General features: G+C 42.0%; 1 protein-coding gene across 4 annotated transcripts in view; it reads left to right on the forward strand.

Moving 5' to 3' along the window:
* Positions 1–7,678: 7,678 nt before the first annotated feature.
* The window catches only part of MARCHF8 (membrane associated ring-CH-type finger 8), a 97,628-nt gene continuing 81,544 nt past the window's right edge, over positions 7,679–23,762 (forward strand). Inside the window, exons 1-2 of one of the 4 annotated variants that reach the window (XM_032982188.2) lie at positions 7,679–8,097; positions 8,660–8,829. The gene's annotated coding sequence lies outside the window, so the exon portion shown is untranslated. Of the gene's footprint in view, positions 8,098–8,324; positions 8,620–8,659; positions 8,830–23,762 lie in introns of those variants that run through there. The other 3 variants (XM_032982186.2, XM_032982190.2, XM_032982187.2) reach the window with 3 other exon arrangements.

The raw sequence follows: 23,762 nt of genomic DNA on the forward strand, positions 1-23,762 counted from the left end.
CATGTTTGTTGGAAAGTATTTTAGCTCAGATCATTGTTTTGCATTTCCCATTAACAGTTCTTTAGAAAAAAAGAAAAAAAAAATCCATGCATAAGCAGCAATTTAATAGTGTATCTACAGAAATTTTCATAAAAGAATACAGCTGTTTCCCAGCTTACTGTAATTTTTCAGTGCAGTTTATTGGTACTCTGACTAATTTGAAACAATATCTGCTGGCAGTGTTCGGTGTAAGAGAGGTTTTGTTTCTTCTGCAGTATCTTACTGGAATGAGGCTTGCCTAGTAATCAGATCCTTTTCAGAAATTATTAAAAGCATCAGTCTGTGAAAGTACAGCATCTAGGAATCTGGTCCACTGGTTTTGTTCATAACTTTTCTCTTACATAGGTGGCGGGACACTTGCTGAGGTGTTAGCTTTCTGTGTGAAGCTCCAGAGAAGAGGCACCAGGGGGCAGCGGAGGCATTTAAGAATGCCAAAACTTTTTGGTTTGTTCAATAATGAGATTTACAAAGAAAACCATAGATAAGGAAAACTGATTATTTCTTTATGAATTTTTATCCAACCCACTCTGAACAGATCTGAGGAGGACAGCAGTAGGGTACGTTCCTTCCCTTTTCCTGATTGCAAAGTTTTCCAAAAAGCATTGAAAAGAATGTAAGTGTGCCTCAGACATGATTGTATGCTGTTTTTTTATGATGTAAACTATTAGGTAATCTTAATGTATTGCAGAATAGAGTGCCCTCCAGTGTTCCTCCCCACTAACTCTGCAAGTAAGAATTTCAGATATGTCTTCTAGCTAAATTATGCTGGATGCTATATATGCAGTAAAAATACCTGTCTCCATAATTTCGTACTGTAGAATGACAAATATTGCTTTTTTTTTCTTACAGATACAGGGTGAGGATATGAAAGAATTAATTCAGTGGTGTGTGAGGAATGTATACCAGTAACTGCTCAATTAAACTGACCACTCCTTACTACTTGTCCTTTCTGGCCTTGCAATTCAAGCAGCTTTACAGGTCATCAGCAACAGAAATTTATTCCTAAATCATACTTTAATGCTGTTTTCAATCCTTTTTAATCCAATCTTCAGTAGGGCTGATTACTATATATCATATGTATAGTGTGTGTATATATAGCTACATAAGGATTATGTATTCTAATCACATGAGGATGGTGAATTATTGCTGAAATTAGGTGTTCTGCCCAGCACCAGAAAAACAATACCTAATCACAAAAATAGTATGATTTACTTGGTATGTGATTTAGAGGGTTAATGATTCAGAAATAAAAACACTAAAGTTTTCTAAAAGGAAAAATCAGGAGTTTAGAAACACCCTCTCTTCTTTCTCTTTTTTTTTTTTAATGAATATGATTTTTTTAAAAAGTGAACTATTATGTTTTTTTCTCTCCTGTCTATCCATAAACTTAATCTGCAGACAGTCATTTTATTTGAACTGATGTTGTTTGAACAGTAGACTTGCATTTATTTTGTATGAATCTAATTTGTACTTAATGTCAGGTACTGGAACTGTTGCCTATATTGGGCCATATTTGGGATATGGTAGTGGTTTGCTAAAAGCCTGCATTGGCTCGTGCAAAGTTATGACACAGATGTATAATGAAATATCTCTGGTTTTAAATGTGGTCTTGAGACTGAGAGTTGAGTGACAGGATTTCTTCTTAGCATTGTCTGTCTTGCCGGTGATGATAAGTAATTTGCTTTAGGGGAAACATAGGACTCATCAAAATAGATTGGATTAGTGTGAGATCCATCTAGTCCAGCATCTGTCACTGAGGAGATAACAGACATGTCAGAAGAAGGTGCAAGAATTCTTCTGTAACCAAGTGTGCAGGTACTGTTAGAATGGAATTCTCTAAAATTGTGATTAAAATAGTATCTGGTAGAATATGCCCAGAGCTCTTCCAAGGGAACTCCTATATAAATGCTTAGTATCGTTAATCTGCCTGTACTCTGGACAGGATAGGGATAGCATTAGTTTGTGTATGAGAAGAAAATGTAGGAAAGCTCTGTAAGGGGAACATTTAGCTGAGTTCAGCACAATAGCTGTGCTTATGAGGAAGATGATGTCTGGGTCTTCTTACACAGAAACAAGCTGCCTTTTTTTATGCCTTCACCACATCTGCATGTCAGATGCATACAATCTATTTATTGCAGTGGGGAGAGCCAAAGCTGGAATATTGTCTGCCAAGAGGAAGGCTCAGAAAATGTCTTTCCTCCCCTCTATGTTTGGGTTTGGAGGGGAGTAAGTTAATATAACTTTCTATACTCTCCTCAATGGTCTGAGTAACAAACTTGGAAGTGCAGCACACCAGTCAGGTCCTTTTTCCAAGTTCCAATCAGTAAAGGAGGAGGACATTTTTTTGTTTGGTTTTTTTTTGTTTTTTTGCAAAGTAGGGCAAGAAAATGGTGAGCTGTAGTCCCAGCTGCAGTACCACCTGACCTGGAGATGCATCACTCATCACTGAGCTTTACTTTTTTCTAGTACTGCATATCCTGCCTTGAATAAGCATTAAATTTGCTGGGGTACAAAGAAAGGACTAAGGTACAGACTTCTTTCACTTATCTGGGTGCTAAACTTGCAGCGTTATATGGCTTATCAAGTGTGACACATTAGTGTTGGTTGGATTTGCTTCAAGCCAATTCACCCATACCTAGACAACTAGTTTTATCTAGAAAAATTACCATAAAAGGTCAGTTTGCATTTGCTGACCTTTTCCTTAGTTTTGAGGCTCAGTAATTAGAAATTAACAGTTCTACAGAGGTTAGCATTTATGAGGCCTGGGTTAGGCTTTATGACTGCAAAAGCTTATCTGTTCTGAGACATTCAAAGCTGTATCCAATCTTGTCAGTCTGCTAAGGCACTCCCACATGACTGTGAGGAGTTGCTGAAGTCTGCTGGGGTGTGTAGTCATATGTCTGTCTGTCACATGCCTTGCCAGATTAAACCTGCTGCATATAGGGCTGGCTACAGTCAGTCTGCTGAATCCACAAAGTTCAAGGGTCTCACATCACTGCATTGGGAGAAAGGTTACAATTTGATTTGCAGGCAGGAATGGTTTTTTTCTCCTGTTGCTTTCCAAGTGAGACTTTAATGACTGATGGTACACTGTCTCAGAGGTGGGTTTCAAATTATCTCATCTGACTGATTTTCCAAGGCCAGGTTTTAGTAAAATGTGTTTACCACAGTGCTAATTTATATCCTGCATCTGAGACCGAATAAAGTTTGATAAACTTCAGGCACTTTGGAAATATGCTTAAGGTGTCTGCAACTCACCTACTTGGAGCTCTGGCAATGTTTTTATTAAAGGTGATGCATACTTTGAAGTCTGGTGCTTTTCTCAAAAAAGCTGCTTCCTTAGACTGAACAGTGGCATTCTGCTGGGTCACTGCTTGCAAGTCACCAAAACCAGTGTTCTCAAAGATTAATTATTTGAGAATGAAAAATGTTTCTTTTGAAAGTGGTTGCAGCTCTTTGGTTATGGTGCATGTATATATTTGATGAGTAGCCTCACTCCTAGACTTACTTCTTTCTTAACTCACAAACAAAGGGTCAGTTCTTTAACACTGAACAGTGTTTGTTCAGTGGTGTAACCAGCTTTCAGGTGTGTGCCATGCAATTCTCATGCATCATCTAATTTCTTTTTTCGTTCAGTTCTAAGCTGTTACCATTTACTGTAGCAGAATACATTTCTCAGCAAGCATCTTTCAGTCATCACATGTCTGAACATTCCTGTTTATAACATTAATGTTCTGGGCTGGCAAAGAAAGGGAGTAGTAGTTGCTACTTCCCTATTCTTGAGGGAACCAGGAAAACACTTAACTTTCTGTATCCTTGAAACAACCTCAGCAAATAATTTTCTTCCTAAAATTGGCAAGAAAGATGCATCTAGTTTTCTTGATGTTCTAAGGGAGAAAATGGCAAAAAGTTCTCACCTGTCCTGTAGAGCAGGCTTAAAACAGTGCTGTGTGAAGCACATTGATAATGAATTTTAAGGAATTCCAATTCTTACATAAGTTGTTTTCTTTCCTTTTCCTTTCAGAACCTTTCATTCTCTGTATGAATGAAAAACAGTCAGGAATGACATAAAATTTGTGTTTCCTTTTGTCTTTTTACTTGAACTCACATCAGTTCCTTTCACCTTCCCCTAACGCTCTTCTTTTTCCTTCTCTTACCAGAAGGATAATTCCTGCACAGGCAGAAAACAGCAGAGCAACAGCGCAGGAAGGAGTGAACCCTGGGCTTAGCTTCTGTAAACCTAGGGGACATCGGGGAACTTTTGGAGACATTCCCCTCATGTCTGCCAGTAGTGTGCATAGAATAAAGTGAACAGATGAGGGAACATACAGCTCGGGATATGCAGGTGGAAGGAAGTAAAGGAACTGAGCTGACTTGGAGAAAAATTAGCAAAGAAAAAGCCTTAGGAGCACATCCTGTCCTGTCTGCGTGCTTGTCATGTTTACATATTCAAGCACATAGGTATAAATCTGGATTTAAAGCTTCCTAGTTGTCAGGCTTACATGCTTTTAGTAGTTGTCTAATAGATGCGTTTCTTTACATTTTTAAATTGATAGCCACAGATTCACATACATGCATGTGAAATGAATGAGTATGTATGTACTTCAGTTCATGAAGGTGCTTATACCTGCCTACTCTTTGCAAGTGGTCTTTTGGGGATGTGAATTTAGGGGATTTACAGGCTTTCATCAGCCCCTCACATAAGTGTGATCCCCTGTAAGACTTCTGGGGATGCTTCCAGTGCTGAGTCCATAATTGCTGTTTTGATTACATTGATACAATATTGCATGGGTTTGTACAAAAAGCTGCAAGGAATTGTTGCAGTTTCTTAACATTGTAACAGGAGACTGGTTTGGCTCATTAAATACACGACATCAGTAGTTCAATTTATACTTGGAAACAGATTTTTCCAAGAAATATTTAAATAACTTTGGAGACACAAACCACAGTGGAATTCTAAAGTAATCCCCTAAAGTATTGTGGAGTTGCTATGGAAACATGCAGATGCTCAGACTGATATTGTCAAATAAAAAGATCATTTAATAATTATCTGGGGGGAAAAAAATAATTATGTTTTTCCACATATCTACTGCATGGATTGTCATAACTAAAGACAAAAAAAAAAAAAGAGGGCACATTTGTACATAGTTTTTACTATTCAAAGTTTCTGCCCTATAATACTTTTCAGGTCATCCTGATAAAAGGAGTAAAAGTATTTCAAAAAGCATAGTCTTAATTAACTATATGCTAGATCTGTACTGTTTCTAGAAAGAATTGAAGTCTCCAGGGTACAGAGGTACTTCTCCTGTTGTGACTTGAAACACATTGAATTTATTGTTGATGACAAGGGTTTACAAAGGCCACATGTGTGCGCTCACAGTCCAGATTCTGTGTGTGGGGTATTCAGGCAGCTCTTTTGCAAACCCATCACTATCTTCAGCTAAGGGCGACATGCAATTCTAGGTCCATGTTCCCTATGGTTTCTCCTTAACTTTGAGCCAGAGATACCCAATTAGGAAAGTGGAGAAGTTTTGTTCCTGTAATTTTTTTTTTTTTTAAACAATGTATCTCCTACTCTGATTGTGAACAGCAATGCTATCCAGAAGATTTTAAGATTTACATTTGACTAATGGCTTTTAGTTTAAGTTTATTCTTTCTTCTCTGTTTTTTAAATTAGCTGCAAATTGGGGGGAGGGGGGAAGGGGGAACAGGACATGACATTCACAAAAGCTTAAGTTTGCATTTTTTACTGAGGGTTGTGAGGCATGCAGGGAGTGTGTTCCACAGTAGTGCTTGCTTTTCAGTGTTGAGGCTTTAGTCCTAGCTCTGCAGTCCTGTGGTGAGGAGGTTGTTGCTGAGACTTTTAACTCAAGAACGGCACCATGTCTTAAAATACTAGACAAGCTTTCTGGGGAAATGTAGAAACTGTGGAATAATAATTGTGAAACTCAGGAAAGGCTTAGATCTGCAAAGGAATTTAAGTACTTTGCTCCCCTTGAGAATTAAGAGTGTTGTACTGGCGGCTTATTGCGGCTTCTTTCATTTCAGGCCTAATCACTAATTATTCTAGTTTGCCTAAAATATCTGCCCTTTGTGTGACTGTATTTCTGTGTAATTTTTACTTCTATTCCAGTTGTCTGCAGGCCCTTTTCCTAGTCTGGTACACAGTACTGGGTGGTAAGCTATGCTGTTCCCAGTGGGATACAATCCTAGCCTGAAAAATAATAATAATAATAATAATAAAAAAAAAATAAAAAATAAAAAAAACAACAAAAAAAAAAAAAACACAACAACGACAAACAAAAAAAAACCATAACAGACTGAGAGTATGAAGGAAGAAAATGGCCTCCTCTGGATATCCCCATGGCCTCAAGGTACAGCTTAAGATGGAAACTTGATTCTCTTTACAAGCCAGCATTAGGACACACTGCCTATCAAGAAGACATCCACATGTCCACAATAATGTACCCTATCTTATAAGGGGATACAATCTAAGTATCTTTTCCTTAACCTCAGTCTACATAGGACTAAATAGGAGTTGTACACGTGCACCCCTCTTCCCAGGAAGACACACTGTGTACTTCGTGGGTGGTGCTTCTCCCACTTTCACTACATGGGTGTGCTGGGTCCTGAATTTGAAATGTAGTGACAGAATTTCAGCCCAGCTTCTCTGTGCTCTGAAAACCTATTGTAACATGTAATTTTTCTGTAGAGGGTAGTTGTACTCTGAATCAAAAGGGGTTACCTTATTCATTTTATCCTTTTCTCAATGTCCTCTAAGGGCACGTCTCCCTGGAGTCTTGTAAATTATTGATGTGAAAAAGTGCAGAGTTGGGAGATAAAGAACGTTGACGATGTTTAGTGAATGAACTTGCATGTCAAGTCAGGAGCTTTACTTGTTTTCTGTCAGTTTTTTCTCTTAATAGTATCTGCTTTCTTGTCTGTGCTGCACTTACAGAAACGGTTCAGTGAGGCTGTCTGTCAGCCTGTTGTTTTTCACTTACTCCCAAGTGGGATAGATGCTATGTCTGGACAGAGGAAATCTCTCCCTTGGTATTTTCTCATAAAACTCACGCTTTGCTTTTTCCCCTGTATGATTCACCTCAATAGTATAGTTCAGTATTCCAGCATCTCTGAGGAGCTTCCTCTTTGGGAAGAAATTACTAAAGTATACTACTTGCAAAATAGAAGTGTAATAGAGCCACAGGGAGTTTGACACCCAGATATAGCTATAGGGCAAGCTTCATTAGCATCCTTTTAGTACTCAAACCTTTTTGTTTACATAATCTGCTGATAAATCAACACATGCAGGTTGAATATCTAATACAAAACACCTTATAGAGGTGGCTATAACCCATACATATTTTTTTTCTAACTGGCACTATATGAAATTAGTTTAGCTATTTTCTTCTAAGAGGGCAAGCCCTTTTCCTGTCAGACACTACATGAGCACCCCTATTTGTGGCAGGAGGAGGCAAGAGTGTGAGAGCAAAGCTCAGGACAGCTACAGCCCACTCGCTTCGCTGCTGCTTTTCACATCGCGGTTCCCGGTAAGTCGCTGCCCCTGCATCGCTCCGGCCCCCCACTCGCGCAGGTGCCGGAAGCCCTCCCGGGTCCGCGGCTGCCGCTGAGAACACTCGCGGCGTGTTTCTGCTGGAAGGTGCCCGAGGATCGCCCCCCTCCACGCCCTCGTGTCCTGAGCGCGGCAAGCCCGCCCGTGGAGTAAAGTTTAACCGGGAGGCGATCGGGCCGGGTCCTACCCCGGCGGAGGGAGGGAGCCGCGTCCCGGCGCGGTGCGGCCGCCTCGCTTCCCCGTCCTCCTCCGGGCCGCGGCGGCGGGGGCGGGCCGGGGCGGGGCGGCGCGCTGACAGGCAGCCCGCCCGGCCGGGGCGCCGCGGTAAACAGGAGCCGGGCGAGAAAGACGGGAGTGCCCCGGCCCCGCAAGAGCCTCCCGGCCCGCCGGCGTCACGACCCGCCGCTTCCTGGCTCCGGGCATGGGCGGCGGCAGCAGCCACCGGAGGAGGAGCCGCCGGCCCGGGCCCTGTGCGGGGCACCAAGGTAGGCTCGGCCGCCGCCCCGGCCGCGGGGAGCCGCCGCCGCTTCCTCCGGCGCGGGGAGCGAGGCCGGGCCGCGGGGGCGGGCTGCCAGCCCGCGGTGCCACTCGGCCGGCGCGGGGGCCGCCCGCCCCGGGAGGCGCTGCCCCGCGGCCGCCGGCCGTCCCGCCCCCGCGGGCACCGCCTCATCCCTCCCGGCCCGGCGGCGGGACCGCCCGCCCGCAGGTGAGGCGCCTGCTGGAAGCCGGCCGGTGCCGGCGGCGAACAGCAGGCAGCTGTGCGGGGGCGGCGTAGCCCAGGCCGTGGCTGCCCCCCGTGGGACCGGCCGCCGTGGCGTGGCGTGGCGTGGCGCGGCGCGGCGGCCGGGGCAGGAGGGAACGCGGCGCGGCCCCGGGGGTCGCCTCCGCCGGCCCGTGGGGCGGGGGCTGTGGCGGAGCCTGCCGTGGTTGGTCGGAGCGGAGGCTCGGCTCGGAGAGTCCGGGGCTGTTCCTCTGTCGGAGCTGAGGAAGCGGCACTTAATTCACCGGTAAGAGGCTTTCCCATCTCCGGCGTCTTTGTCTTCTCAGCCTGAGCCCGTCTGTGTGCGCCCTGGAGCTGGCGGTGTTGGTATGGGTTGGGAGAAACCGAGAGCGGATCGGCCGGGGGGCAAAGGCACTGCGTTTGCACTGGGTCTCCTCTTTGGAGGAGGGCACGAATTGGTATTCAGTTAACGACGTGGAACGGAGATACACCGGAGGTAAAATTGTTTGCAAGATGTGCTGGTCACAACGTGTTCGTAACGAATCGTGAACTTTCACGGTAGACTGAGAAATAGCCCGAATTCCTTTATGCTTCCTAGAGCTAGCTGGCAGATAGTCTAATGCTCAAGTTGTTCTGAACTGAAACACTTTAACTTTTCCTCTTTTTAGTGTGCTGGAAGTGCAAGCAACGCTAGAATTATAATGCGTTAATGCGAAATCAGTTTGTTTCAAGCTGCAGTGCAAGAGGGCACACAGCTCAGGCTCTACAGTTGACAAAGGACTTGCTACGCTTGGAAGTATAAAATTTCGTGAAATAACCCAGCAGCATAAACATAGAAGGGACGGAGAATTTCATTAAAGCTTGAGTGGAGGTGGAAAGAGATCTTGGAAGGAAGATGGGAGTGGAAAACGGGAGCTTGACTGACAATAACACTTCAGCTGAAGCAGCACCATTCTTTATGAACTTTTGCTGCTGAAATTAGTTCTGGAGTAGCGTCAGATGCAGCTGAGGTTGATCTAGTAATAGCCCTAGTCAAAAACTTGCAGAGGAAAGAAGTTTTATATGAAAAACACTTATTTATTAAACCTAAGATGTTTTGTTTGAAACCTGTCAACACTGATGTATTTCCACTGATGCAGAGTTCTGCCAAGTCTGCCTCTGGACCAGGATTGCTGGAAACTTTGTATGTCCTGGCTCAAGGTTGTGCCCAGCACCCAGGATAATACCTGCGGAGGGGTGTTGGCAGATTCTCAGCTGTGGTACAAACCCATTTGGTGCCAAACTCTCCTGAGCAACCTTGTAGTTGCTCGGAGAAAGTGAGACAGACATTGCCCAGAATTCGATTCTGCTACACTTGCTGAAACAAATGAGACTACTAAAGTCTGAAGAACTGCCCCTTTGCTGGGGTTTTCATGTGATTTTGTGAACTTTAAAAATTCATAATTCAATTGAATATTTGTTGTTATGGTATTGGGGGTTTTGATGTTCTGGTTTTTTAGCTTGGCTTTCAGCTAGCCCTAGTCAGTAGTTTTGCTTATTAGATGCAAACTAGTTGAAAAGAAACAACTTTCTGGTTTGGGGTGTCACACTGAAAGAAAGGCTGCAACCTTTTCATGCCTCAGTGTATGGATATGTGACCAGAATTGGTGGAGGTGTTGAGATGAGACAGTTGTGATTCCACTGATAGAAAATCCACCTGTTCCCTGACTGCTTTTGCTCAGTTTTAAGAGTTATGAGGATAGATTAATTCAGCACGCCAGATGAATTTTACAAATGAGTGTTTTTTTAAAAAAAGCTTCTGTTATTTTAGGCCTAACCTTTTGGACAAGCAACTCTCCTGTGTTCAAGGGTGGAAGGACTGAATATTCCCAGCTACTGAAGCTGTCACATATACTTTGAGCAATGTGCTAAAGTCTCTTCTCTGCCAGCCGGGTTTCCTTATTGCTCTTCCAAACACTGGTATTAGTAGGGGAAGCAGATCACTGCAGGAGTATGGCAGCTCCCAGTAGTAATGCTGCTCAAGGAAGGGGTGGTAGGTGTTTCTTACAAGTCCTGAATTGATTCTGCTGCCTAAGAAAAATGAGTTTCCTGCTGTGGGTCTTTCCTGCCATGCACCTCAGAAGCAGTTAGCCCTAATGTGACTGACTGATAGCCAGCTTCACAAATAGTGAATAATTAGATTGAGCATGGCCATTTACCAGGAAAATGAAAACAGGAATGAAGTGTCCTTTAAGTGTCCTTTTTTAAAAAATGTATTTTATTTTTTGTTTTGTTTTGCTCTGATCCTGCCCTCCCTGACTTCCCTTCCTCCTGCCCCCCCTCCCACCCCCCCAAAAAAAAAGAAAAAAGAACACTCGATCCTGTAGAAGTGTATAGGTAGTATTCTGTAAGAGGCTGTAGCTGGGCTAATTTAAAAAATGAACAGGCTCTGACTGAAGGAGCTTGCAGGAACCCTAAATGTCATTGTGCCTGGACTGTGTCTGTATGTGGCAGACGAATATTGAATACCAAAGCTGTAGAAGGCTATAAAGAATGGAGAACTTAAAGTCTGAGAAAAGCTTCACTTCTAGGGCATAGGGTATTAAAGAGGAAATCTTCCTGGGAAACAAGATATCCAGCTCTTGCCTGCTCCTGTTCTTTCTCTGGAGCATCTAGTCCTAGCTGCTGCAGGAACAGAGCGAACCACATATCTAATTTACTGTATTAATTTCCATAGTGAGACAGAACTTGTGCAGGGTTTGCTGTGACTTCTGATTTGCTGACTTGTGTATTGACTGCAAAGATCTGGTGACAGCTTGCTTTGGCATAGCAGAGCTGGCATTAAACTTGATGGCTGGGCTTTGTTCGTTGTGAAGTTTAATGGCTTTAGGTCCTTGAAATGGTCTTCACTAAGTTAGCGCCAGTTTTACAGGTTCTGTTGTCTGGCTTTTATTGAAAACACCACTTGTCCAAAGACCTCATAATTTCCAAAACAGATTCTTTTTCGGTGCTGTCCACAATATTTTTGTGGGTCTTTTATCAAGTATTCTAACTGCATTCATGTGAAATATTAAAAAAAAAAAAAACAAAACAAAAAAAAAAAAACAATAACAGTTTACATCATGTTTATTGATTCTGTGGTAGGTAAATGGACAAGGGCCCTTGGAAGCACATTATTTTTGCAATTAAAAATGTGCTTTATGATCTGTGTTATTCTTAAATGTAACTCATCACCAGACAGCCAGACAGTTCACAAACATCAAGAAGTATCTCAACCATCAGCAATTTCTAGTACTCGCAGTTTCTTTCCCCAGGGACCAGGGGGAAGGCTGGCCTTTATTATGTGCCCAGCTGGTTATCAGGTTTGGACCATTTTAGATCAAAGATATATGTAAATGACTGTTCAACTTCTCTGTCTTTTAAAATAGGTGACTCTCTGGAGTTTGCCTTTGATACCTGCAGGCAATTAGAGAAGTCTGGTAGCACATATTTAATTTAACCAGACACCTGGAAGACTGTCATGGTTGATTGAACTCAACTGAAAATGGTGTTGGAAATTTTGATGCCGGATATATGACTAATAGGTGGAAAATACTGAAAGAGTCTAGAAATTGTGGCTGAGATTTTCCATAGCTTGATGAAATCAAATCAAGTAGTAGATGAGCACTTTATTCCTGAAGACTCCTTTAAGAATCCCAGTTGTAAACCTTGCAGAATATGTGGCCCCCCCAAAAAAAAGAATATAAATATTGTATATTTTGGGGTAGGTAATTCCTATGTATCAGTTAGGTATGCCTTGATATCTGCCCCTTCGAGTTTCTGTGTGTCTTTCAAAAGGCATCAGGAGGACAGTATACATGTCAGCAGTCCAGTCTGCAGGTGAGGCTGGTCATAAACAACTGTGCCAGAGTTTCTCCTTGGGAAAGCAGGCACTGGATTTGGGAATGTCATTTAACAGGTGACTGAAAACCACTAAGGGTGAGTTTGTCCCTCAGTTTGGCCATAGCTTCAGTAAGATCATCTGTTTACACACCATCAAGGATAAGAGGTTCATTACAAAGATGAAAAATATTCCCAGCTGTTCTTCCCTGAACAGGTAGCTTGACTTCTGTCATGTCCTGGACACATTTCTCTTTGAATCAAAGGGTCAGTTGTATAAGACAGAGGGGAAAGAAAGAAAGATACAAGGATCTAGGGTGACAAACGAAAAAAAAAAAAAAAAAAAAAGAGAAGAAAAAAAAAATATGCAAGGTTACACACAGAGTTGATAATTTTTAAAATAGCATACAAATCCTTGGTGCGTCCCTTCATCTCAAGTGTACTTTATCTTTAAAAAGCCTTTCCATTCTGCTTTTTTCTGTGTACTGAGCCTGCAAGGAAGAATATCTGTAGAAAAAAAACCACCACTTCTTAATAAATAGATAGGCTTCCCCTGGGTCTGATCTGCTGATTCTAATGACCAGAATAATTTGTCACTCAGACTTAGTTACTGCTAATAACTCTGTGCCATTGGTGCAGCTTGAGGAGGGGGGACGTGCTTCTGGTCTTGTTGCCAGAGCTGGGTTTTAAGTTCCGCTTTCTTGTTACACAATAATTTATGCAGGAACAACAGTAGCAGTCCATGTATTGCTGTGACTCCTAGGGCTGATGGTTACTGACTTTTAGACATAGCTTTTGGGTGAATTTCGCCTGTAAAGGATCATTTGAGTAGTATCATCTGAACAGGAAGCAGCAGACCCACTGTGTACAATTTGCCCTATGCTACTAATTAAATACTAAGGAAGTATTCAATCAAATTTTGCTACCTTAACTGCTTATCTTGGCAGCAGGGCTGAAACTGGCCTTTACCTTCCTGGGAGAAAGAAGGTGATGTCACAGGGATTATTAGTGGGAGCTCCCAATTGCTGCAGGGCTTGCAAAAGAGATGCCTTTGATTTAATTCATAATGATCTCTTAAGGCGTCTCATGGTGGAAGAGCCTCCTTCAAAACTAAAGGAGGCTGTAACAAGACAAAGAGTCTTCTCTGCCTATTTATATTTGCTTTCACTGTCACTGGCTCCTCATGTCATCCAGAAGAGAGGATTAATCTCTCTGATCCCTCTATTTCTAGTTGTAAAAGCGCAGTGTGCTCTTGAGGGTGATTCACTACGAGGCCAATTCTTGTTCTAATCTCTTGTAACTACGAATGCATCTGAAGAGGAAATCTAATGGAAAATTGTGATGTATTTCTGTATTTGTATATATATTTTTTTTTCTCTCTGTGTATATATATATTTATGGGAAGATTGATGGATTGAAATATAGGGAGTGATGCAATACAGGGCTCTGCCATGCTTTCATAATATGGGCCACATTATAGCAAGAAGTTATTGCACATGCCTTCTCTTCCCCTATCTGAGTGTTTTTGTCTGCTTCTCGCCTGTTTCCCATGGCCTCATTCAACAAACCACTCTTAAGGGACTTGCACTTAACAGTACAATGAACTCTGCTACAATAGATAAAAAGTGAAAGTTGGCAGTGGCTTTTCTGTTCTTAATAAGCCTGGTGAAGTCTGACATACCAGAGCAATGTGAAGAGTACTAGGTAATAGTTTACCATAGGTGATGACAGAGAGGAAGATACACATGGGAGCAATCTGACTCTTTCTGAAGTTAACAGGAGTCTTTGGTTTTTCCTTCCTTTCTGGTAAATGGAGTGAGTTTCCCTTGTTCTACATACAAAATGTTGTCTGTTTAAATGTGATTATTGTCATCATAGCTTTCAGGGTCATTTTCATCTGGAGCTTGTCTGCCAAATCTGAACTGAAAGTGCCAGGACTAGAAAGGACATTTGTCAGTGTTTTTTTTCTCTAACACAGTCTGTGACCAATCATTTACATTGAACCTGCTTCTATAAAATGGATTTATATGTGCATCCATATAATTTATAAAAAACAGGTAGACTAAAGACTTGCAGAGGATCTGCTGCTCTTTGACATTGCAAATGATCTCCAGATGAGAGAGCTTTCTTATACCAAACAGCGTAAATGCATACTGAACTAAATGCTGTCTTCCTGCAAAGATTTAAAAAAAAAAAAAAAAAAAGACTGCTTAGCTCTTAAAGGAAGGGGAAGTTCACTTGCAGCTAAAGGTCTGTTGTGAGAGACAGGAAATCTGATCCTTGTTCCTGCTTCTGACCCCTATTTTCTAGTGTAAGCTACTTCACCTATGCGTACCTTAGTTTTCTGCAACTCAGTTGTCATCTGTATCATGTTTTTTGTAACATTCTTGGATACTTTTTTTTTAAATCTTTTTTTAGCCTGCTTTTCAAGGGGAATTGGGCTTATGCAATCACACTGCAAGTAATTTCTGAACCTTTTGGCTAAATGTCAAATATTTGCTGGAGCTTTAGACATTGCGGGAAGAGGGGAATGTAAATTGCAGTGTCACAACCTAGAGCTGCAGCCTCACCCTGCACCAAAGCCCATGGAGATAGCACCTTTTTAGACACAGGACAGGCTCACATGGGTATGTGGCCCTTATGAAGCCTGCAACCACCCGGATACCAAACTGTAGGATATCAGACTGTGCTAATCCTTCTGCTCATGGGATGGCCTACTTCCATTGCAAGGCTTTCTGAGAGGTTAAGTGTTGTTACTAAATTGGAGCTGGCACAGTGCAGCAGACTCTTCACAAAATTAATGTTTGATAACATAAGGGGGTGGAGGGAGGAGAGATTCCCTTATAAAATTAGAGAGGTCTTGTCAGGCCGGCTTGATCTTGGGAATTAGCAAAAAAGAGTAACATGTTTGATTAAAAGATGGAATGGGATTTTGACGTTGCTCTTGGCATAACAAAGCAGAAGTCAATAAAAATGAGATAGAATTTCAGCCTTCTATATGCATCGGTGTTCTTATGCAGTGTGTTAACACTGTAGCCTTGAAATACCTTGTTGCTTTTGGGCATGAAAACTCTATGTATTGCCTTTTAGCAGTTCCTTTGCATGAGACGTGTATTTTGTTTCTTTAATTCTCCTCAGAACAATGTTCAGCTATTTTGTACCCTTCATCCTGGGGTTAGAGCTGACACAGGAGGATAACTTCTGACTGAGACTGCTAGAGTTAAATCTTTCAAATATTTCAGAAATATTCACTAAGTTGCTTTCATCACAAAATTGCAAGGCTTGAAAGGTCTCCATGTTGTTCTGTACAAGCTGCTACATGCTTTGGAAGGTTTGTGAGAAAGACTCCTGCCCTGGTACACCTGCAGAGCCCTGGAGTTCCCCAGGTCTTTTAGAGAAAAGATTCTTTTTATGTGCCTTCCTGGGAGCATAGGAAAACTGCAGTGATGTTTTCCAGGCAAATCACTGAGAAGGTGGGGTTCAAAACTCTGTTGTATTTTTACAAATAGCAAAAGGTTCAAAATTACTCCTCTTTGTTCCTGATCCATCTGGTTACATTCTTAAATGAAATGTGTGGCTTTGTTTCTAGCAAGGTAATGTGCAAGTGATAGATTAGAACTGCAGCTTCAAAGCTGTGTGTTCAAAGCATTAGGAGATGGCCCTGTCAGAGCCCTGTGCCTGGTACCAGGGGTGCCTAAGTGCTCCTTGCTTTTTACCCCTGCTCAGTAAGGCTGCATCTGAGATATATGTAGTGAAGTGTGGAAGCATCTCCTCTACATACCCGCATGCCAAATGCAGTGGGGTAAGTCTGGTGTATGCTTTGTAGTCTTTTGATGGTTTTCTTCTTCCTAGGATCACAGTCTCCCATGGTCAGCATTTGGTGTTCTGGGGACCCTGAGGCTCTTGTATCTGCACCAGGTCTAGGCTTTTATTCACTAGCGGTGTTGATATCAACTTCTTCAACCGCAAGGCAAGGATCCCGGCTCAGTTGCTGTTGAACACGTTTGATTCAAGATAAGATTTCTCACTCACTTTCCTTTGTTAGTGATACCCTGGCAAGAAGCAAGCATAGCATTGTGTGGTCCAGCTGCCTGAGAGCAAGGAAGCCGAGTCAGGATCAGTTCCTTATGTAGAAAGGGAATTAGATACATCATGCATTTTATTCTTGGCTGTGATGTTCCATTGTGTCTGTTAGACATTTGTTATGGTTGTTTGTTTTCTCTGTGTACTTGAGCTCTACTTGTCAGCTGGGACATGTGTTCAGTCTGTTTTATCCATCTCTGAATGCCTACTGGGAAGTTTTTCAGTTGACATGTTCTCACTGTGCAATACTACATGTGTTTTGCACAGACTTGGTAGGGCTGTGATACCCTGCAAACATCCTGCTGGTTAGACTGATGGTTCTGCTCCAGGGTGGATGCTCTGTTCAGGGAAGGCATGTTTGCCAGTTGCATCTTGGTATTTTGGTATTACTTCCCTTTCTGCATGATCCCACAAAGCATATACTCACCCCTTGCCACACAGTTTACATTGCTGCTTCAGTGCATAAGAGAGGCGAAAACTCAGACAGCTGATGATCCAACCTTTGACTGGCCTCCTTTGAGCCTGTATCCTGTTTGGCTCGTGGACAGGTCTTTGTGGTTGATGTAATCTAACTAATGCATATGAGAGACATCTGAGCCAGAAACAGGGAATTTAATAAGATGACAAAACTGTTGGGTTTCAAGTCTGAAAGTAATTCTTGTCAGCAGGGGATGGAAGTGGAAAGCAGCTTGACTGTACACAGTGCATCCCAGTGAAGCCAGTAACATGGACATACTGCAGCACAGACCTTTTCTGAGATGCTGTTTATCCTCAGTCTCCAGCAACCCCTGTGAGTCAATGAGAGTTCGAAAGTTTCTGAGCTGAACCTTTCTTCCATGGGCCTTTTCTTCTTCCTCTGTTGGAATGTGACAAAAAAAGAAGAAAATCACTGGCAGGCTAAGTCTTGCTTTAACCTGGTGAGCAATAAAACAGAGCAGTACGCTGTTTCTGGGCTTTCTATGACCCTTTCTATAAAAGACACTGCTCTAACATGACAGCTGTCAGAGGAATGAGTTACTCAAGCTTGTATCTTCACTGTTGGTGTGTGAAGGTGGCTGTGTGTTTTCAGGCCTCTTCATCTCCCCTTGCCATTCTTTCTAGCCTTTGAGAGAGAAACCTAAAGATCTCTAGAAGGCTCTTCTTGGCTGTATAATAGGTGCTTCCTCTCTTCTCTGCAAAGATGACTGTTAGATTATGACTTTGGAAGAGATACTAAATGTTGCATTGGAAGTTGGTGTGTAAAATGTAGTCTTAGAAAAAGCAGTGACTAATTTGCAACTGACTGCAGCTCCAGCTCAATCAGATGACTGCTAAAAATAATCCACCTTCTAATTCCACAGTTGATCTCTAATTAGAGAAGTATTCTAATTCATAACCAGCAGATAGGACAATATCAGAGACTGAAGTAATATCTCTGTTCTGCCAGTTGGGAAACTCTAAGCAGAATCAGGTTTTGGGAAGGGAATTTCAGGGGCAGACCAGGTGCTGTAAGGGTGATGGTACTGACTTGGTGCTGGATTCATGCTGAGTCTTTGCCCAAGCTAAATGCTGTAGGGTGCAGTTTTGCCAGCGGTGTCTTTTTTTTTCAGGCAGGGAATTTTTCTTCCTGGGGAAATTTTTTTTTCTTTAAAAAAAAAAAAACCACCCACCCACCCCAAAAAACTCAGTCCGTGAGCAGACAAATGAACATTTATATATGTGTTATATTGTTGTTTCCTGCTTGAAGCTGTTATGTAGCATTGGTTGAGCATTGTAAGACAGCTCCCTGGGTTTGCTGCAGAAGCTGCACAACAAGGAAGAGAAGAAGCCTTTTCAGCTGTTTAACATTTCCTAAAACTGGGGTCTGAATACTTTTTAGCAGCTTTTTGGTTTCATTTCTAAGTTAGATGGTTACTGTCCTTAGCAATGGAGCAATGAGAGATCAGCTGGCCTTGCTGATCTGTGAAATTTGTTAACTCTGCAGGAAATGTAGGTGATATGAGATTGTATCAAATTACTACTTCAACAGAAGATGGTAATGGGAGCTTTTGCTATCGCCAGGTAATACCACTCACTGAATAACATGTGTCACTGTAAAACATGAAGTGTAACTTCCTCCAGAACCAAGGATTTATGCCTCATTCAGAGAACACGGCTAATGGAGAAGGACTGTGCCAGGCATGAGGTCACTTGTGACAGAGGGGACCGTGCCTGTTCCTAAGCGCAGTGCTGCTTCCTCCAGCAGCCAGAGACCGAAGGGCGTGATTGGGTCCTCCAAGGAGTAAGCAGCAGTGTGTTGGTCACTTGTGGATTCCTGTAATTTCAAAAATAGCAGAATTCATCTCCTTCATCTTTAAATGCTTTATGACCATCTTGATGCTACTGTACATCCCATGTGTGGGAGCCTGTGCCAAAGATGGGACTGTCTCTGGAGTAGAACATGCCAACTGTTTTATGTGAGCAGAAAACTGAGGAGATTTTGTCTTGATTTTCTAACATCTGTTGCATTTGGAATAGGCATTAGTTTTCTTCTTTCAGTTAAAAGAAAAAAATAAATCCTGTATTTGCCATTTAAAAATGGTTAATAAAAAAATATGACCTTATCTCTCCATTAGCCTAATTCAGAAGACATTCAAATCATTTGTCTGTAGTAATTTTTTAATCTACTTTTTGGAAGAGCAAACATCCCTGAATATTATTTTAATTGTAACTACTTAGAGAAGGAAACCACATGGTCAGTGGTACGAGTCCTGGAAAATATAAAGGAGAGTAGAATGAGGTCAGGTAGGTTTATCTCACTGCAGCTCTGAATGCAATTGGTGCAAAATTCTGATGTGGCCTCAACAGATTCAGTGCTCCCCTTTCCAGCAGTATGTTTTCTTCCAGGACTGATGAGATTTTTAGCTTAAAAACAAAAAAAAAGTTTTTCTTCTTGCCTTCAATTTCAAGATGCCTGATCCTTCCAGGTTTTGTCTTCATGAATGTTTTAGATTTTACAATAGTGCTCATGTGCACCAGAATTGCAAGGGCCTTATGTAGCACACTTGGCTTATCTCTCTGGCTCCTGTCTAAACTAATTTAAAGCAAAGAGTGTCTGTTAGGGGAGAAGACAGAAAAGCCACTTCTAAATGTGATTGAAAAATGTGACATGTCAATTGGTATCAGTGATGTGGCCATGATCCAGAATTTTATTTTAAGACTTTCCCTGTTTGGACAACTTCCCATATCAATTTCTTTTACTTGCCCTGTGGATATGCAACAGCATCCCAGAATCCATTCCACCATATTGCCCCTGCTATCACAAGGTTCCTTCTAAATCATCTGACAGCATGTTGCTCTCTAATGGTACAGGCTTCTCCTCACCCTTATTAGACACTTGAATATCGCTTGAGGCATCTGCTGGAGGAAAAACTAGAAGTCATTGAAGCAGTAGGGCAACAGAGTGCTGCAGGTCAGCCTCTTCTCCGGTATCAAGAAACAGACTTGTGCAATTCTTGGGGTTTCTCATGAATAGACTCAATTTCTCTGTACGTGGATACTTCACTCTGTCTTAGCAGCCATCTGCTGCTGTCTGCAGTTGACTGGCAATGAGCAGCTAGTGGATGACAGACTGACTTCAGAAATGCTGCTATAGTTCTGGTGATAGCTGTGGTGGATTTGATTTAATAGGGTTGTATACAGGACTTGCCTAAGAATGGATTGGTGGAATTTTGTGCTGTTTCTCTGAACTTCTCATAGAATCTTCAAACTTCTAAATATTTGTAGAAATGAAAGGACTAATACCGGATGGGACAGAAAGGGTCAACACTTGATTATTGAACTGAGAACAAGGACAGCGGATGAGGATGCAATTGCTGGACACTGGTTTCTTGTCCGTGTAAGAAGGCAGCAATTTAAAGGAATCTAGAGTCGTGTATTCATCTCGTGATCGCATCCAGTGTTTATTTTAGCTACGATGGGGATGAATGGCCCTTTATAGACCATGGTAAGGGATGCCTTGTCTGTGGGGTGCAGTAATGCCAATCCCTTCTTTTCGGGTGGCATAGAGCACTGTTGTGGGGGTAGGATGGGCAGAACTGACGTACATGTGCCAGCACACTCGCGTGAAATAACACCCTAATGAAAGGAAACTGTGCTGATGCTTCCTGCTGCCAGCACGTGTTGGTGTCAGCGCTGGAGTGGGGAGCTGGGATGAGGGAAGCGAGGCTGTTTGTCCGCCCTCTGAAATTGGTTGTCTGGCCTTTACACCAGGGACACTTGCGATAAGAAGAGCACGTGCAGCCTTTCTAACCGCACAACATATCCCATGATAAAGTTGCAGCTCGGAGAGGCCGCCTTGTTCTGGCACTAGAGGGGAATTAATTCTGTTCACAGACCTGGACTCTGTCTACAGACTTTGTACAGCTTTACTTTTCAATGGTAATGCTGTGACACACAGGTTCTTAAACTCTTCCTAACATAACTTTCTTGTTAAAATTGATGAGAAATATCATGCTTGTCTGCCTAACAACTGTCTCATTTTCTGGTGAGAATGCAGGTGTGAAACTAAAGGAGTGACTCAGATGCGTACTGCTCTTACTGCTTGTATTACTGTAGCACTTCAATCTCTGTTCTCGGTTGTACCAGGTACCATGCAATGCCATGGTAAGGAACAATGCCACCCCCACAGAAGCTATCTGTGTGGCTGAAACAGCCTAGGGGGAGGAAGTGTAAGTACTGTTATCCTTCCATTGCACAGAAGTGACTAAACTGAAGAACTTAAATGATTTGACTTCCCAAACCATAGCCAGCGAACATACTCTCTGTATTTGTGGTAATTGGATAGGCATTTATGTGTATGGGTCTGTGGACACACAGACACACATACACCCCTCCAGCCCTCAGCTGGTTACTCTGGCTGGAGCACAAATTCTGGTGCAGCTCACAGTGCTGGTCCTTCCCATGTTGCCCTCTGGAGAGGGGGTTGTTGGCCATTGGCAAATGTATCGAGAAGGTATCAGCATGGAAAAAGACGGGAACAAAAAATCATGAAGTAGACATGGTATGCCTGAATATACTTCCCAATAGAAAGGTCTCACCAAAATCTGTTATACTTAAATGACTTGTAGTATTCTGCTGTATTTAAAATTTAAAACTTTTACCTTCGGGGATAGCAAATTACTTCTGGTAGCTAGTTTTGCATCAGAAGTTCAGGTTGCTTTAAAATGTGGGAAATTGTAGCTGAAAACATAACTTACTGATGTCATGCAAGTTTAAGAATGGGGCACAGGGTGCTTGATACATTGCCATTTTTACTCTGTGCCTGAACTTTAGGAGACACTGGGTTTGGGCTCTCCAATTGCATCGTACAAGTCCTAAAGAATGTGTTTTATAGCTATTTCCTCAGAAAGAGTTTAGAGGTTTGTTATAATAATCCAGAAATATAGATTAATTAAGACTTCCAGAGCACAGATATGTTGTAACTTAAACCTGTAAATAAAGAGTTACCTGGAATTTAACTCATAAATCATTCAAAATAAATACATTCTTATGTGCACCACTTTGGAAATTTCTTATTCACCCAGAAACAAAGAAGGAATGACTTTACACTTCTTCACAACACAGAATCATTTTGTCAATAGTATATTCTTTTGACTCTAGTTTAAGAGGAATGTTTTGCCTGGTAGCAGTTAAACAATAGTAAAGAATGTTGCTTAGTTGCCTGTTGTTCATAAATAGGTTTTACAACTGTTAGCCTCTGATGTAATGGAAATTAAGTGATGTAGCACGGGATTTTCCTAAAAATGCATCATTGTTATCTGTGTACAATACAGACTGTGAGCAATGTCCTCACTGAACAATGATGAGATTGTTTTGTTTCATCACTATCTTGTGTTGTAAATATTTACACTGTTTGAGAAACACAGGCTTTCCTTGTCTTCAATGTAAACGTATACATTTGTTTTAATAGTCTTTATGAGTTTTTAAGATCAAAATACAGAGCAGTTCTTCGCTGGATTTTAGAAATTATTTAGAGTTTCATGAACCCCAAAAAGTTTATAGTAGAGAATGGGAAGTGATCGTAAATTATCCATAGGTGTTACATTATATCATGTGGACTTGTGTACTAGACTAGAAATTTGCCTGCAAATATATGTCGGTGCAGATTTCTCTCACTGGTCTATACATGTATTAGTACATCCCTCTTTCCATTTTATTATAACTTTCACTTACATTTTTTTTTTTTTTTAAATCAATCATCATATGGAGTACCTTGCCAAATCATAATGATCATGTGCGTGTTTTTCCCAATAGATTTGTTATTCTGGAGGTCCAGGGTGTTGCCTTGTTCTTGACACCACTTACTGTCTTTCCCTGGCATGTAATAGTTTTCTGGGTTTGGCCTTTTGCCCATGAATGAAGGGGGAGGAGAGTGGTTTTTGTATCCAGTGGATGTGCTGTGGACCCTTCTGTGATGATTGCAGGGTGATCTACAATTGCAGGGAACCAGCTGTGGCAATCTTAGTGGGCCATTCCCAAACCTGCGTTCAGTAATCTGACCTTTTTTATTTTTCTTTAAGAATTTCAAATTGTATGAAACCTCACCACTGTGCTCTCTAACCACTTCTGTGGGTTAGTAAGGAAAAGGTGCATTGACCATTTTATCACCAGTGTGCACACTGTGATGGAATCCATGTGCAACGCTATTGGACATGTAACGAAGAAGGAAAAACAGCTCTTCTCCAAAACTGTAACAATAGGCATGGTACTGTGACATGTTGTTATCTGACAATGAATATTATGAAGCAAGTCGTCATCCATAACTTTAAGAAAAATTTCATTTGAGCCCTGTGATTAAGACAGCCTAGTTTTTCCTCTGCAGGGTGGCTTCAGTGCCAAATCTGAGGGAAGAATGCCTCTTCTGGAGGGGGCATTAATTTCTCAGGAGACCAGTCTCTATTCGTTGTGGGAGTTGATGCCCACCCTGCAACAGATCATGGATCATGGTGAAGAGTGGTAACAGGACAAGTCCCGTACATTCTGTGATACTGCATCCTGCTTGCAGCAAAGCTATAAAGGCTTATAGCTTGCGGTGTGATTCATGTGCTAGACCTGCTCTGTTCAGAAGCACCTCAGGGCAGGAAGATGTGTTTAATGTGAAGAGGTGAGGTGAAATGGTGATTATCTAGGTGAAAGAATACGTGGCACCCCCCTATGCAAATGGATTTGGAAATTTAGTGGAGCAGGTAGAGCAACTTGCTGGCTGAGAAAACAGCAGCCCTGCCTGTTAACCTCTCTCAGGTCCACACCATAAGGGCTTCCCAGTGTAGAAAATGAAACTTCTGCTTTACTTCTATTTCTTTTTGCTTGTTATAGTTAGAGACTGTCCCAGGGTTTATTGTTGATGTTATTGACTGTTTCATCAACAAATATAGAAGGGCAGTACTTACAAATATATATTACCTAGCAGACCACTGATGTAGTTAAAGAAGTTTTGCCTCTGTAGCAGAAACACACTGCCAGTGTGTG

This window comes from Tyto alba, unplaced genomic scaffold (genome assembly GCF_018691265.1).
Source record: "Tyto alba isolate M040663 unplaced genomic scaffold, T.alba_DEE_v4.0 Super-Scaffold_1, whole genome shotgun sequence".
NCBI classification, from domain to species: Eukaryota; Metazoa; Chordata; class Aves; order Strigiformes; family Tytonidae; genus Tyto; species Tyto alba.